General features: G+C 48.2%; 1 protein-coding gene across 5 annotated transcripts in view; it reads right to left on the minus strand.

The window, feature by feature from the left end:
• LOC110500965 (oxysterol-binding protein-related protein 8) overlaps positions 1–15,631 on the minus strand; it is a 141,272-nt gene that overhangs the window by 118,894 nt on the left and 6,747 nt on the right. For all 5 annotated transcript variants that reach the window (XM_090201008.1, XM_090201007.1, XM_090201015.1 and 2 more), the window contains exon 2: positions 5,868–5,918. The gene's annotated coding sequence lies outside the window, so the exon portion shown is untranslated. The remainder of the gene's footprint in view (positions 1–5,867; positions 5,919–15,631) is intronic.

The raw sequence follows: 15,631 nt of genomic DNA on the forward strand, positions 1-15,631 counted from the left end.
TTACATTGCACTCCACGAGGAGACGGCCTATTACGCGAATGCAGTAAGAAGCCACGGTAAGTTGCTAACTAGCATTAAACTTATCTTATAAAAAACAATCAATCAATCATAATCACTAGTTAACTACACATGGTTGATGATATTACTAGTTTATCTAGCGTTGCCTATAATCGATGCGGTGTGTATCGTTGCTCCAACGTGTACCTAACCGTGAACATCAATGCCTTTCTTAAAATCAACACACAGAAGTATATATTTTTAAACCTGCATATTTAGCTCAAATAAATCCAGGTTAGCAGGCAATATTAACCAGGGGAAATTGTGTCACTTCTCTTGCGTTCATTGAACACAGAGTCAGTGTATATGCAACAGTTTGGGCCGCCTAATTTGCCTGAATTTTACGTAACTATGACATAACATTGAAGGTTGTGCAATGTAACAGGAATATTTAGACTTATGGATGCCACCCGTTAGATAAAATACGGAACGGTTCTGTATTTCACTGAAAGAATAAACGTCTTGTTTTCGAGATGATAGTTTCCGGATTCGACCATATTAATGACCTACGGCTCGTGTTTCTGTCTGTTATAATTAAGTCTATGATTTAATAGAGCAGTCTGACTGAGCGATGGTAGGCAGCAGCAGGCTCGTAAGCATTCATTCAAACAGCACTTTCGTGCGTTTTGCCTGCAGCTCTTTGCAGTACTTCAAGCATTGAGCTGTTTATGACTTCAAGCCTATCAACTCCCGAGATCAGGCTGGTGTAACCGATGTGAAATGGCTAGCTAGGTAGCGGGGTGCGCGCTAATAGCGTTTCAAACGTCACTCGCTCTGAGACTTGGAGTGGTTGTTCCACTTGCTCTGCAAGGGCCGCGGCTTTGTGGAGTGATGGGTAACTTCAAGGGTGGCTGTTGTCGTTGTGTTCCTGGTTCAAGCCCAGAGAGGAGCGAGGAGAGGGACGGAAGCTATGCTATTACACTGGCAATACTAAAGTGCCTATAAGAACATCCAATAGTCAAAGGTTAATGAAATACAAATGGTACAGAGAGAAATAGTCCTATAATTCCTATAATAACTACAACCTAATGTTAGCTTTTTTACATGGCACATATTGCACTTTTACTTTCTTCTCCAACACTTAGTTTTTGCATTATTTAAACCATATTGAACATGTTTCATTATTTATTTGAGGCTAAATTGATTTTATTGATGTATTATATTAAGTTAAAAAGTGTTCATTCAGTATTGTTGTAATTGTCATTATTACAAATACATTTATTATTTTAAAATCGGCCGTTTAATCGGTATCGGCTTTTTTGGTCCTCCAATAATCAATATCAGTATCGGCATAGAAAAATCATAATTGTTCGACCTCTAATACAGACACACACATATTCTCTCTCTCTCTCTTTCTTTCTTTCTCTCTGAAAGGTGAGAAAACGACTGCCCTTCTCTCAAGGGCTGTGGCTTCATGGCAGCAATGGCAGGTTATAGGAGCTTTCCTATGGAGACTAATCAACGTGGCGTCACGTCGGAAATGATGGCCTGCCAGGAACCTCGGGTGACACTCAGACAGCGACTCAGAGGATTTACATAGAAACCAGGGCACATAGGGCCAAAAGTAGTGCACTAATTAGGGAATAGGATGCCATTCTGGGGAACAAGCTGTGTGTCCCAGTTCTGGGCTGTTCTGTTTGAGGAATATTCAGAATCTTTAGACAGAATTCATTAACGATGGTAAGAGTGTTGACCTAATTAATATTAAATCACACACAACCAGACACACACACACAACCTGACACGCACAACCAGCCGCACACACACACACACACACCGGATGATCTATGGGACTTCAGGTGCAGGTTAATTTCCAACGCAGCCTTGCTGTCTTTTGGTTTTAAAGCAAGAGACAGTAAATGGCTGACAGAACAGCACCTCTCTGGTTCAGATCTCTACTGACTGTCTGACAGAACAGCAACTCTCTGGTTCAGATCTCTACTGTCTGTCTGACAGAACAGCACCTCACTGGTTCAGATCTCTACTGACTGTCTGACAGAACCTCTCTGGTTCAGTTCTCTACTGTCTGTCTGACAGAACACCACCTCTCTGGTTCAGATCTCTACTGACAGAACAGCACCTCTCTGGTTCAGATCTCTACTGACTGTCTGACAGAACACCCCCTCTCTGGTTCAGATCTCTACTGTCTGTCTGACAGAACCTCTCTGGTTCAGATCTCTACTGACAGAACAGCACCTCTCTGGTTCAGATCTCTACTGTCTGTCTGACAGAACCTCTCTGGTTCAGATCTCTACTGTCTGTCTGACAGAACACCACCTCTCTGGTTCAGATCTCTACTGACAGAACAGCACCTCTCTGGTTCAGATCTCTACTGACTGTCTGACAGAACACCACCTCTCTGGTTCAGATCTCTACTGACAGAACAGCACCTCTCTGGTTCAGATCTCTACTGACTGTCTGACAGAACACCACCTCTCTGGTTCAGATCTCTACTGACAAAACAGCACCTCTCTGGTTCAGTTCTCTACTGTCTGTCTGACAGAACACCACCTCTCTGGTTCAGATCTCTACTGACTGTCTGACAGAACAGCACCTCTCTGGTTCAGATCTCTACTGACAGAACAGCACCTCACTGGTTCAGATCTCTACTGTCTGTCTGACAGAACACCACCTCTCTGGTTCAGATCTCTACTGACAGAACAGCACCTCTCTGGTTCAGATCTCTACTGACTGTCTGACAGAACACCACCTCTCTGGTTCAGATCTCTACTGACTGTCTGACAGAACACCACCTCTCTGGTTCAGATCTCTACTGACAGAACAACACCTCTCTGGCTCAGATCTCTACTGACTGTCTGACAGAACACCACCTCTCTGGTTCAGATCTCTACTGACTGTCTGACAGAACACCACCTCTCTGGTTCAGATCTCTACTGTCTGTCTGACAGAACACCACCTCTCTGGTTCAGATCTCTACTGACAGAACACCACCTCTCTGGTTCAGATCTCTACTGTCTGTCTGACAGAACACCACCTCTCTGGTTCAGATCTCTACTGACAGAACACCACCTCTCTGGTTCAGATCTCTACTGTCTGTCTGACAGAACACCACCTCTCTGGTTCAGATCTCTACTGTCTGTCTGACAGAACACCACCTCTCTGGTTCAGATCTCTACTGTCTGTCTGACAGAACACCACCTCTCTGGTTCAGATCTCTACTGACTGTCTGACAGAACACCACCTCTCTGGTTCAGATCTCTACTGACTGTCTGACAGAACACCACCTCTCTGGTTCAGATCTCTACTGTCTGTCTGACAGAACACCACCTCTCTGGTTCAGATCTCTACTGTCTGTCTGACAGAACACCACCTCTCTGGTTCAGATCTCTACTGACTGTCTGACAGAACACCACCTCTCTGGTTCAGATCTCTACTGACAGAACAACACCTCTCTGGCTCAGATCTCTACTGACTGTCTGACAGAACACCACCTCTCTGGTTCAGATCTCTACTGACTGTCTGACAGAACACCACCTCTCTGGTTCAGATCTCTACTGTCTGTCTGACAGAACACCACCTCTCTGGTTCAGATCTCTACTGACAGAACACCACCTCTCTGGTTCAGATCTCTACTGTCTGTCTGACAGAACACCACCTCTCTGGTTCAGATCTCTACTGACAGAACACCACCTCTCTGGTTCAGATCTCTACTGTCTGTCTGACAGAACACCACCTCTCTGGTTCAGATCTCTACTGTCTGTCTGACAGAACACCACCTCTCTGGTTCAGATCTCTACTGTCTGTCTGACAGAACACCACCTCTCTGGTTCAGATCTCTACTGACTGTCTGACAGAACACCACCTCTCTGGTTCAGATCTCTACTGACTGTCTGACAGAACACCACCTCTCTGGTTCAGATCTCTACTGTCTGTCTGACAGAACACCACCTCTCTGGTTCAGATCTCTACTGTCTGTCTGACAGAACACCACCTCTCTGGTTCAGATCTCTACTGACTGTCTGACAGAACACCACCTCTCTGGTTCAGATCTCTACTGTCTGTCTGACAGAACACCACCTCTCTGGTTCAGATCTCTACTGTCTGTCTGACAGAACACCACCTATCTGGTTCAGATCTCTACTGACTGTCTGACAGAACACCACCTCTCTGGTTCAGATCTCTACTGTCTGTCTGACAGAACACCACCTCTCTGGTTCAGATCTCTACTGACAGAACAGCACCTCACTGGTTCAGATCTCTACTGACTGTCTGACAGAACACCACCTCTCTGGTTCAGATCTCTACTGACAGAACAGCACCTCTCTGGTTCAGATCTCTACTGACTGTCTGACAGAACACCACCTCTCTGGTTCAGATCTCTACTGTCTGTCTGACAGAACACCACCTCTCTGGTTCAGATCTCTACTGTCTGTCTGACAGAACACCACCTCTCTGGTTCAGATCTCTACTGACAGAACACCACCTCTCTGGTTCAGATCTCTACTGACAGAACACCACCTCTCTGGTTCAGATCTCTACTGACAGAACACCACCTCTCTGGTTCAGATCTCTACTGACAGAACACCACCTCTCTGGTTCAGATCTCTACTGACAGAACAGCACCTCTCTGGTTCAGATCTCTACTGACTGTCTGACAGAACACCCCCTCTCTGGTTCGGATCTCTACTGACTGTCTGACAGAACAGCACCTCTCTGGTTCAGATCTCAACTGACTAGGTGACTGTGCAGTCTAGGTGACTGTGCTGACTGAGTGGATTCCACTTAAGGGCAGAAGCACCTCCGTACCTTCATCTGATTGACAGAGAGAGAAAGGGAGAGAGACAGAGGGAGAGAGAGAGAGAGAGGGAGAGCGAGAGAGACCGAGGCAGAGGGAGAGAGGCAGAGGGAGAGAGACAGAGGGCGAGATGGAGACAGAGGGAGAGGGAGGGAGAGAGACAGGGGGAGAGAGAGAGAGAGAGAGAGAGAGAGAGACAGAGGGAGAGAGAGAGACAGAGGGAGAGAGAGAGAGGGAGACAGAGGGAGAGAGAGACAGAGGGAGAGAGAGACAGAGGGAGAGAGAGACAGAGGGAGAGGGACGAGAGACAGAGGGAGAGAGACAGAGGGACGAGAGACAGAGGGAGAGAGACAGAGGGAGAGAGACAGAGGGAGAGAGACAGAGGGAGAGAGACAGAGGGAGAGAGAAATGACAGAGAGCTGGAAGTGATAGAGACACCATGATCCAGCAGGGCATGATGCTAGCCTGAGATAACTTCAGAGAGGCCACTTCAGATTGGACAGCACCGGTCTGTCTGTGTACCAGTCCTGTTGTAAAATCTGATCCGACGAGCCTCCGGCTCTGTATTGCTATAGAGGCATTCTAAACCTACTGTATGCTAAACCTACTGTATGCTAAACCTACTGTATGCTAAACCTACTGTAGCACCAACTCTCTCCCACAACTTACCATGCATGCAGTACGAGATCACATATAACACACTCACACGCTCTCTCCCACACAGCTTACCATGCATGCAGTATGAGATCACATATAACACACTCACACACACACACTACCATGCATGCAGTACGAGATCGCATATAACACACTCACACACACACACTACCATGCATGCAGTACGAGATCGCATATAACACACACACACGCTCTCTCGCTCTCTCACACACACATCCCACAGACGCACTTACAGACACATCACCTATACACACGCACACAAATACACACAAATACACACACGCACACAGTCATGTGTGGAGCTCCATACCCATTTACCAAAAGCAGCCGAGCATCTTCAAGCAGACAGGCGAGCGGTGACAAATATAGGACCTACCTCATGCAGCTGGTGCAGCAGAAAGCAGTCTCCTCACGACCCCACAGCAGCCTGAGAGAGAAGAGAAGGCAGGGAGGGAGACATGATGACATCACAGTGTTTATATCCCCTCCCCTCCTAAAAGAGCCTGGCGGAGCATACGCTTCAGTCCATCACAGACGGAGTGTCCTAGTCGGAGTGTCCTAGACGAAGTGTCCTAGACGGAGTGACCTAGTCGCGTGTGATTGCGCGCGTGGTTCTACAAGTGTGTGTGGGTTCTACAGTTTTTAATCTCCTCCGTGCCAGTGGGCTCCATGAGGCGTGTCCTTTGGCCCACCTCCAGAACCCATTCCTTAATCCCATTGGACATGCTTTATTAGTCGCAGGGCCAATTAAAATGTCCATCTGGTGGTCAATCTGAACCACACAGACAGACTGGTCTTGGGAGGAGAGGAGAGGAAGAACAGAGTACTATGGTACCTGTGTAGGCTACACTATGAAAGAGAAGAGATGGAGAATAAAATACATTTAACACCAGACGGTGTAGGGAGCCAGGACCCAGGACCCAGGACCCAGGACCCAGGACCCAAACACAAACCACAGAGGGTTAATCTGATGGAGCCCAGGACCCAAACACAAACCAGAGGGTTAATCTGATGGAGCCCAGGACCCAAACACAAACCAGAGGGTTAATCTGATGGAGCCCAGGACCCGAACACAAACCACAGAGGGTTAATCTGATGGAGCCCAGGACCCAAACACAAACCAGAGGGTTAATCTGATGGAGCCCAGGACCCAAACACAAACCAGAGGGTTAATCTGATGGAGCCCAGGACCCGAACACAAACCACAGAGGGTTAATCTGATGGAGCCCAGGACCCAAACATAAACCAGAGGGTTAATCTGATGGAGCCCAGGACCCAAACATAAACCAGAGGGTTAATCTGATGGAGCCCAGGACCCGAACACAAACCACAGAGGGTTAATCTGATGGATCCCAGGACCCAAACACAAACCAGAGGGTTAATCTGATGGAGCCCAGGACCCAAACACAAACCACAGAGGGTTAATCTGATGGAGCCCAGGACCCAAACACAAACCAGAGGGTTAATCTGATGGAGCCCAGGACCCAAACATAAACCAGAGGGTTAATCTGATGGAGCCCAGGACCCAGGACCCAGGGGCCAGGACCCAGGACCCAAATACAAACCACAGAGGGTTAATCTGATGAAGCCCAGGACCCAAACACAAACCACAGAGGGTTAATCTGATGGAGCCCAGGACCCAAACACAAACCAGAGGGTTAATCTGATGGAGCCCAGGACCCGAACACAAACCACAGAGGGTTAATCTGATGGAGCCCAGGACCCAAACACAAACCAGAGGGTTAATCTGATGGAGCCCAGGACCCAAACATAAACCAGAGGGTTAATCTGATGGAGCCCAGGACCCGAACACAAACCACAGAGGGTTAATCTGATGGATCCCAGGACCCAAACACAAACCAGAGGGTTAATCTGATGGAGCCCAGGACCCAAACACAAACCACAGAGGGTTAATCTGATGAAGCCCAGGACCCAAACATAAACCAGAGGGTTAATCTGATTGAGCCCAGGACCCAAACACAAACCACAGAGGGTTAATCTGATGGAGCCCAGGACCCAAACACAAACCAGAGGGTTAATCTGATGGAGCCCAGGACCCAAACACAAACCAGAGGGTTAATCTGATGGAGCCCAGGACCCAAACACAAACCAGAGAGTTAATCTGATGGAGCCCAGGACCCAAACATAAACCAGAGGGTTAATCTGAGGGAGCCCAGGACCCAAACATAAACCAGAGGGTTAATCTGATGGAGCCCAGGACCCAAACACAAACCACAGAGGGTTAATCTGATGGAGCCCAGGACCCAAACATAAACCAGAGGGTTAATCTGATGGAGCCCAGGACCCAAACATAAACCAGAGGGTTAATCTGATGGAGCCCAGGACCCAAACATAAACCAGAGGGTTAATCTGATGGAGCCCAGGGCCTAAACACAAACCACAGAGGGTTAATCTGATGGAGACCAGGACCCAAAAATAAACCAGAGGGTTAATCTGATGGAGCCCAGGGCCCAAACATAAACCAGGGGGTTAATCTGATGGAGCCCAGGACCCAAACACAAACCAGGGGGTTAATCTGATGGAGCCCAGGGCCCAAACACAAACCAGAGGGTTAATCTGATGGAGCCCAGGACCCAAACATAAACCAGAGGGTTAATCTGATGGAGCCCAGGACCCAAACACAAACCAGAGGGTTAATCTGATGGAGCCCAGGACCCAAACACAAACCAGAGGGTTAATCTGATGGAGCCCAGGGCCCAAACCAGAGGGTTAATCTGATGGAGCCCAGGACCCAAACATAAACCAGAGGGTTAATCTGATGGAGCCCAGGACCCAAACATAAACCAGAGGGTTAATCTGATGGAGCCCAGGTTACAAACATAAACCAGAGGGTTAATCTGATGGAGCCCAGGACCCAAACATAAACCAGAGGGTTAATTTGATGGATCCCAGGGCCCAAACATAAACCAGAGGGTTAATCTGATGGAGCCCAGGACCCAAACACAAACCACAGAGGGTTAATCTGATGGAGCCCAGGACCCATGGAGTCATGTCTTGTCGTGCTGTGTGGAGTCATGTCTTGTCGTGCTGTGTGGAGTCATGTCTTGTCGTGCTGTGTGGAGTCATGTCTTGTCGTGCTGTGTGGAGTCATGTCTTGTCGTGCTGTGTGGAGTCATGTCTTGTCGCGCTGTGTGGAGTCATATAGTGTCGTGTTGTGTGGAGTCATGTCTTGCCGCGCTGTGTGGAGTCATGTCTTGTCGTGTTGTGTGGAGTCATGTCTTGTCGCGCTATGTGGAGTCATGTCTTGTCGCGCTGTGTGGAGTCATGTCGTGTCGCGCTGTGTGGAGTCATGGCTTGTCGCCCTGTGTGGAGTCATGTCTTGTCGCGCTGCCCTGTGTGGAGTCATGTCTTGTCGCGCTGCCCTGTGTGGAGTCATGTCTTGTCGCGCTGCCCTGTGTGGAGTCATGTCTTGTCGCGCTGCCCTGTGTGGAGTCATGTCTTGCCGCCCTGTGTGGAGTCATGTCTTGCCGCCCTGTGTGGAGTCATGTCTTGCCGCCCTGTTTGGAGTCATGTCTTGCCGCCCTGTGTGGAGTCATGTCTTGCCCCCTGTGTGGAGTCATGTCTTGCCGCCCTGTGTGGAGTCATGTCTTGCCGCCCTGTGTGGAGTCATGTCTTGCCGCCCTGTGTGGAGTCATGTCTTGCCGCCCTGTGTGGAGTCATGTCTTGTCGCCCTGTGTGGAGTCATGTCTTGTCGCGCTGTGTGGAGTCATGTCTTGTCGCGCTGTGTGGAGTCACGTCATGTCGCGCTGCCCGCCCTGTGTGGAGTCATGTCTTGTCGTGTTGTGTGGAGTCATGTAGTGTCGCGCTGCCCTGTGTGGAGTCATGTCGTGTCGCGCTGTGTGGAGTCATGTCGTGTCGCGCTGTGTGGAGTCATGTCGTGTCGCGCTGTGTGGAGTCATGTCGTGTCGCGCTGTGTGGAGTCATGTCGTGTCGCGCTGTGTGGAGTCATGTAGTGTTGTGCTGTGTGGAGTCATGTCGTGTCGCGCTGTGTGGAGTCATGTCGTGTCGCGCTGTGTGGAGTCATGTCGTGTCGCGCTGTGTGGAGTCATGTCGTGTCGCGCTGTGTGGAGTCATGTAGTGTCGTGCTGTGTGGAGTCATGTCGTGTCGCGCTGTGTGGAGTCATGTCTTGGTTCACAGTATGTGTGTTCATTTAGGCTATACCATGTTGACATAAAGGAATGGATCGAACCAAAACGACAGGTTCTCTACCTCTCCCTTGTTTTGTGTGTGTGAACAGCACAGTTCCACAGGCCAGACTAACCTAGTTAGTTATTGGTGTTAGCCCACAAGGTGAGCGGAGGCAGCTCTTGCTCTCAGACGGTAATAAATAAGCACACTGGCCTACAAAGGCACATTACTATCAGTCAGACATCAAGTGGAATACTCCCACCTCCTTTTAATTGGACGTTTCAATGTTGCTATGGTAGTCATAAAGCAACATCTAGGCCTATAACCTGGGGGAAGGGAAATGCAGAAGCACTTCCCTGGGGGAAGGATAGCATGCAGAAGCACTTCCCTGGGGGAAGGGAAATGCAGAAGCTGTTGTTTCCAGAGAACTGCACCAGTACAAACCTGACAGCCTACAGAAACCCTCCACTGAGACCTGATAGTGACATAAATTCAATCAACACTAATGTATCAATGAATACGATTTTGTTCGCCTAATTTATACATTGTCGTTATTCTTTGGAATCTTCTTTATATTTATATTATTTACACTTTTCAAAAGCAAAACAAAACAGTAGATTGTAAAACTACTAAGAACACCCGCTGAGGCAGAAGTCCTGTACAGCCTCCACCAACACAAACGTAATCCACGGGGTAGTTGTCTGGAGGAAGCCATTAGGACTGAGGTCTACCTTCAGGTCTTCAGGTTACCTCTCCTCTTACCAGCTCAGTCTCCCCTTCTCTTTCTCTGCCAAACCATGTCCTCATGCTGGGGAGACTGGTGGGTGCTGCTGTAGCTATTAGAAGTAGGAGCAGAGTTGGGTCTGGGTCTCCTGGTTAGCCCGGAAAGCATTGACGACTCGGGCGAGACTGAAACAATAGAGCACGGTCGGTCAGGTGACATAAGAGTTCCGGGGTACGTCACAGTGTCACTCTTACTATGTTCCCAGGGACGGTCCGGGGCTTAGTCCTAGACGGATTAGCCTAACAGGGGTTATGTTCCAAACCGTTCCCATGGAGATGTCCCAACGCCCAGGGACAATTTCCATGAGGCAACTCTAACTGTTGAGGGACCAAGTGGTGCTGTTTTCAGTATTGTTGTTGGTTGGTGTCAACGTGTACTGAATCACAGCCCAGGGACACTTTCCATGAGGCAACTCTAACTGTGGAGGGACCAAGTGGTGCTGTTTTCAGTATTGTTGTTGGTTGGTTTCAACGTGTACTGAATCACAGCCCAGGGCTAAAAGGTGGCGGCGCTGGAGAAGTTAAAGAACTCATTTGTTACAGACGGTTTCACACGGTGTCCAACAATGGGAGGAACAATGTGTTTCACAAGAGCAGAAAACAGATGAAGAGATGGTAAATGCAATGAAGACACAGTCAGTGCAAATCCCATGTCGTTTCTGCTGGGCTTTTTAAACACGTTTACTGTGGTAAACACATGACCATCTGTCCAGTCTCCTGGCAACAGAGCCACTTTGGCACCTTTCACTTTAATCTTTTTCTAGAAAACGTGATAACAGCTTATGTCAGACCAACAAAGGCCAGATAAATGATGAGGCAACGGGGAAACTTCTTGATGGGTTTTTTCCACTGTGAGTGAAGCACAGCTTCAAATCGGGCCACGCCCACAGATTTCTACTCAGTGATTCAAGAGCAACAAAGCTTGACTTAATTTAATAAAACAGCTAAGTAATTAAATTAGGGTCAATCAAGAGAGGAGTGGACACGAACGCCAGTCCCCACTGGTCTCTGAACTGAGCTTCCTGAGCCAGGTGCAAATGAAGCTTTAGATGGCCGAGGATAATTTGTCCCCAGAAAACAGAGCTGCTGTTGGCTTTTATTTTCTTATCAGTCGGTTTAAGAGCAACAAGACACTCCTTCAACATTCACTGCAGGGAAATTCCAAGGAAACTGGAAGCAGGGAAATTACGGATTTGACACTTGAAAATGTATGCCAAACAACTGACTTCAAAGTCTAACCAACCATAGAACACTACTCTATACATCATGACTACTATGAAACAATTTACACAGTACATTTATGTTGTATTTTTACATTTCCTGTGAGAACTGTGCAGAGGGTAAACTCTCCCTCTTCTGTTACCACACGTTGTATCTGCACAGTTTGCTGTAAATGTGTGTTTATAAAATGTTCTGTGGAAAGTCCTTGTGCATATGGTTTGTTAAACTTCTAAATCAATTGTTTTTGTTTGGTATACATTTTAAAGTGAAAAAATCTGAGTCACAGTGGAATTCTGTTAGCATGGAATAGACCTGCAGCAAACTCATTCAATCTCTGATTCCTGAAGCTGAGACTTGGCTGGGTATCCAATTAGTGGGGGGCTTTTAAGAACCTGCCCAAGTCAGAGAAGAAGTGAAATCCTACAAAGGAGAATCATATCAGCCCGCTGGGCCTTTGTGTTCACTCCATTCACAAAGCAGAAGGGATTTGCTTCACTGGCGGTGAAGTCAAAGCAGTGAGCCATAGTTACAGAATACAGAAGTAGCCTCGTTGTCCTGCCCAGTGACAAATCCTTTCTATAGTGAGGTAAGCCCACAATCATCTCTCCCAGGCTTTTAGGGTTGGTCTGATGTCGCTGCTGCAGCAGTGCTGTCAGTCAAACATCTAGCTAACCGATAATATATTCTATCTTTGTACTTCTCATTCCTTTTTCCTGTACTGCATTGCTCCAGTGATTAAAACTGTATACACTCCATGTTGGCAGGGTTCACTGGGGCACACCTCTGAGGTCACGCCCGGTGTGTAGGCCCTAAAACGGGGCTATATTTAGTGCCGTAATCCTGTCTGTGCAACACGGAGGCCCGACGTAATAATGGTTTAGGGTGGACGAGGGAACCCTGCCTTGGAGCAGGATTTCAGGCAGCTGAGAATGCCAGCTGTGCAGGGGAGTCCGACTACTGGGTCACTGCGCTGCAGAGACGCCACGCCCCATGGGCCTCGTCATGATCCCATCCTTCTGGAGCTCTGGGGAAGACCTTCCTAAAATGTCTCCTTCATCCAGGACAAAAGGTGCTTCAACTAGATGAACTTTTACCTGTAGTTTCTATATTAAAACAAACAGTCTACAATCCGTTTCAGTGGGTTTCTTTCTTGGTCGGATCTGAGCTAATGGGATGGAAACAAGAGTCCAGACTATTCCAGACACAATCCTCCTACATTTTATGAGACGGGGAGCAGGTTTTAATGAGACGGGGAGTAGGTTTTAATGAGACGGGGAGCAGGTTTTAATGAGACGGGGGGCGGGTTTTAATGAGACGGGGAGCAGGTTTTAATGAGACGGGAGCAGGTTTTAATGAGACGGGAGCGGGTTTTAATGAGACGGGGAGCAGGTTTTAATGAGACGGGAAGCAGCTTTTAATGAGACGGGAGCAGGTTTTAATGAGACGGGGAGCAGGTTTTTATGAGACGGGGAGCAGGTTTTTATGAGACGGGGAGCAGGTTTTAATGAGACGGGAGCAGGTTTTAATGAGACGGGGAGCAGGTTTTTATGAGACGGGAGCGGGTTTTACTGAGACGGGGAGCGGGTTTTAATGAGACGGGGAGCAGGTTTTAATGAGACGGGGAGCAGGTTTTAATGAGACGGGGAGCAGGTTTTAATGAGACGGGGAGCAGGTTTTAATGAGACGGGGAGCAGGTTTTAATGAGACGGGGAGCAGGTTTTAATGAGACGGGGAGCAGGTTTTAATGAGACGGGGAGCAGGTTTTAATGAGACGGGGAGCGGGTTTTAATGAGACGGGGAGCAGGTTTTAATGAGACGGGAGCAGGTTTTAATGAGACGGGAGCGGGTTTTAATGAGACGGGGAGCGGGTTTTAATGAGACGGGAAGCAGGTTTTAATGAGACGGGAGCAGGTTTTAATGAGACGGGGAGGAGGTTTTTATGAGACGGGGAGGAGGTTTTTATGAGACGGGGAGGAGGTTTTTATGAGACGGGGAGCAGGTTTTTATGAGACGGGGAGCAGGTTTTAATGAGACGGGAGCAGGTTTTAATGAGACGGGGAGCAGGTTTTTATGAGACGGGAGCGGGTTTTACTGAGACGGGGAGCAGGTTTTAATGAGACGGGGAGCAGGTTTTATGAGACGGGAGCAGGTTTTAATGAGACGGGAGCAGGTTTTAATGAGACGGGGAGCAGGTTTTAATGAGACGGGGAGCAGGTTTTATGAGACGGGAGCAGGTTTTAATGAGACGGGAGCAGGTTTTAATGAGACGGGAGCGGGTTTTAATGAGACGGGAGCGGGTTTTAATGAGACGGGGAGCGGGTTTTAATGAGACGGGGAGCGGGTTTTAATGAGACGGGGGGCGGGTTTTAATGAGACGGGAGCGGGTTTTAATGAGACGGGGAGCGGGTTTTAATGAGACGGGGAGCGGGTTTTAATGAGACGGGGGGCGGGTTTTAATGAGACGGGGGGCGGGTTTTAATGAGACGGGAGCGGGTTTTAATGAGACGGGGAGCGGGTTTTAATGAGACGGGAGCGGGTTTTAATGAGACGGGAGCGGGTTTTAATGAGACGGGGAGCGGGTTTTAATGAGACGGGGAGCGGGTTTTAATGAGACGGGGAGCGGGTTTTAATGAGACGGGGAGCGGGTTTTAATGAGACGGGAGCAGGTTTTAATGAGACGGGGAGTAGGTTTTAATGAGACGGGAGTAGGTTTTAATGAGACAGGGAGCGGGTTTTAATGAGACGGGGAGCGGGTTTTAATGAGACGGGGAGCGGGTTTTAATGAGACGGGGAGCGGTTTTTAATGAGACGGGGAGCAGGTTTTTATGAGACAGGGAGCAGGTTTTAATGAGACGGGGAGCAGGTTTTAATGAGACGGGGAGCAGGTTTTAATGAGGCGGGGAGCGGGTTTTAATGAGACGGGGAGCGGGTTTTAATGAGACGGGGAGCGGGTTTTAATGAGACGGGGAGCGGGTTTTAATGAGACAGGGAGTAGGTTTTAATGAGACGGGGAGCGGGTTTTAATGAGACGGGGAGCGGGTTTTAATGAGACGGGGAGCAGGTTATGAGACGGGAGCGGGTTTTAATGAGACAGGGAGCGGGTTTTAATGAGACAGGGAGCGGGTTTTAATGAGATGGGAGCGGGTTTTAATGAGATGGGAGCGGGTTTTTATGAGACAAAAGGAGGCTTTTTATGAGACAGGAGTGGGTTTTAATGAGATGGGAGCGGGTTTTAATGAGATGGGGAGCGGGTTTTAATGAGACGGGAGCGGGTTTTAATGAGACGGGAGCGGGTTTTTATGAGACAAAAGGAGGCTTTTTATGAGACAGGAGTGGGTTTTGAACTTCACAGCTAATCTGGGGGATTTATGCAACAAATCAGCTTATTTCAAAGAGGTGTAAAATGCATTAGAAACCAGTTCAACACTGTTGAACACTACAGCTCAGCCCGCCCTAACACACAGACTATGAATGACACTATCCAATACATCTAGTGAGGCGTAGCATTTAGCAGTGTTGGAACACACAAAGACTTACAGCACAATTCACAAATACCTTGGGATAAAGGAAACTTGCTAACAAGACATTTTGACTGTAAAGGGAGAAAACTATAATTGCTTTAGCCATTAGTCTCTCTTAATGCCAACGTCATCATCAGCTGTCAAGGTGAAGAAGAGGAAAAAGACCAGACTGATAGTCTCTGTGTTCTCACATGCTTTATAAACCTCTAGCTAATAGGCAGCTGTGCTAGCTGTCATTGACGTGTAGTGATAGTCTCTGTGTTCTCACATGCTTTATAAACCTCTAGCTAATAGGCAGCTGTGCTAGCTGTCATTGACGTGTAGTGATAGTCTCTGTGTTCTCACATGCTTTATAAGCCTCTAGCTAATAGGCAGCTGTGCTAGCTGTCATTGACGTGTAGTGATAGTCTCTGTGTTCTCACATGCTTTATAAACCTCTAGCTAATAGGCAGCTGTGCTAGCTGT

Source organism: Oncorhynchus mykiss, chromosome 15 (assembly GCF_057628025.1).
Source record: "Oncorhynchus mykiss isolate SJ-2025 chromosome 15, ASM5762802v1, whole genome shotgun sequence".
Taxonomy (NCBI): domain Eukaryota; kingdom Metazoa; phylum Chordata; class Actinopteri; order Salmoniformes; family Salmonidae; genus Oncorhynchus; species Oncorhynchus mykiss.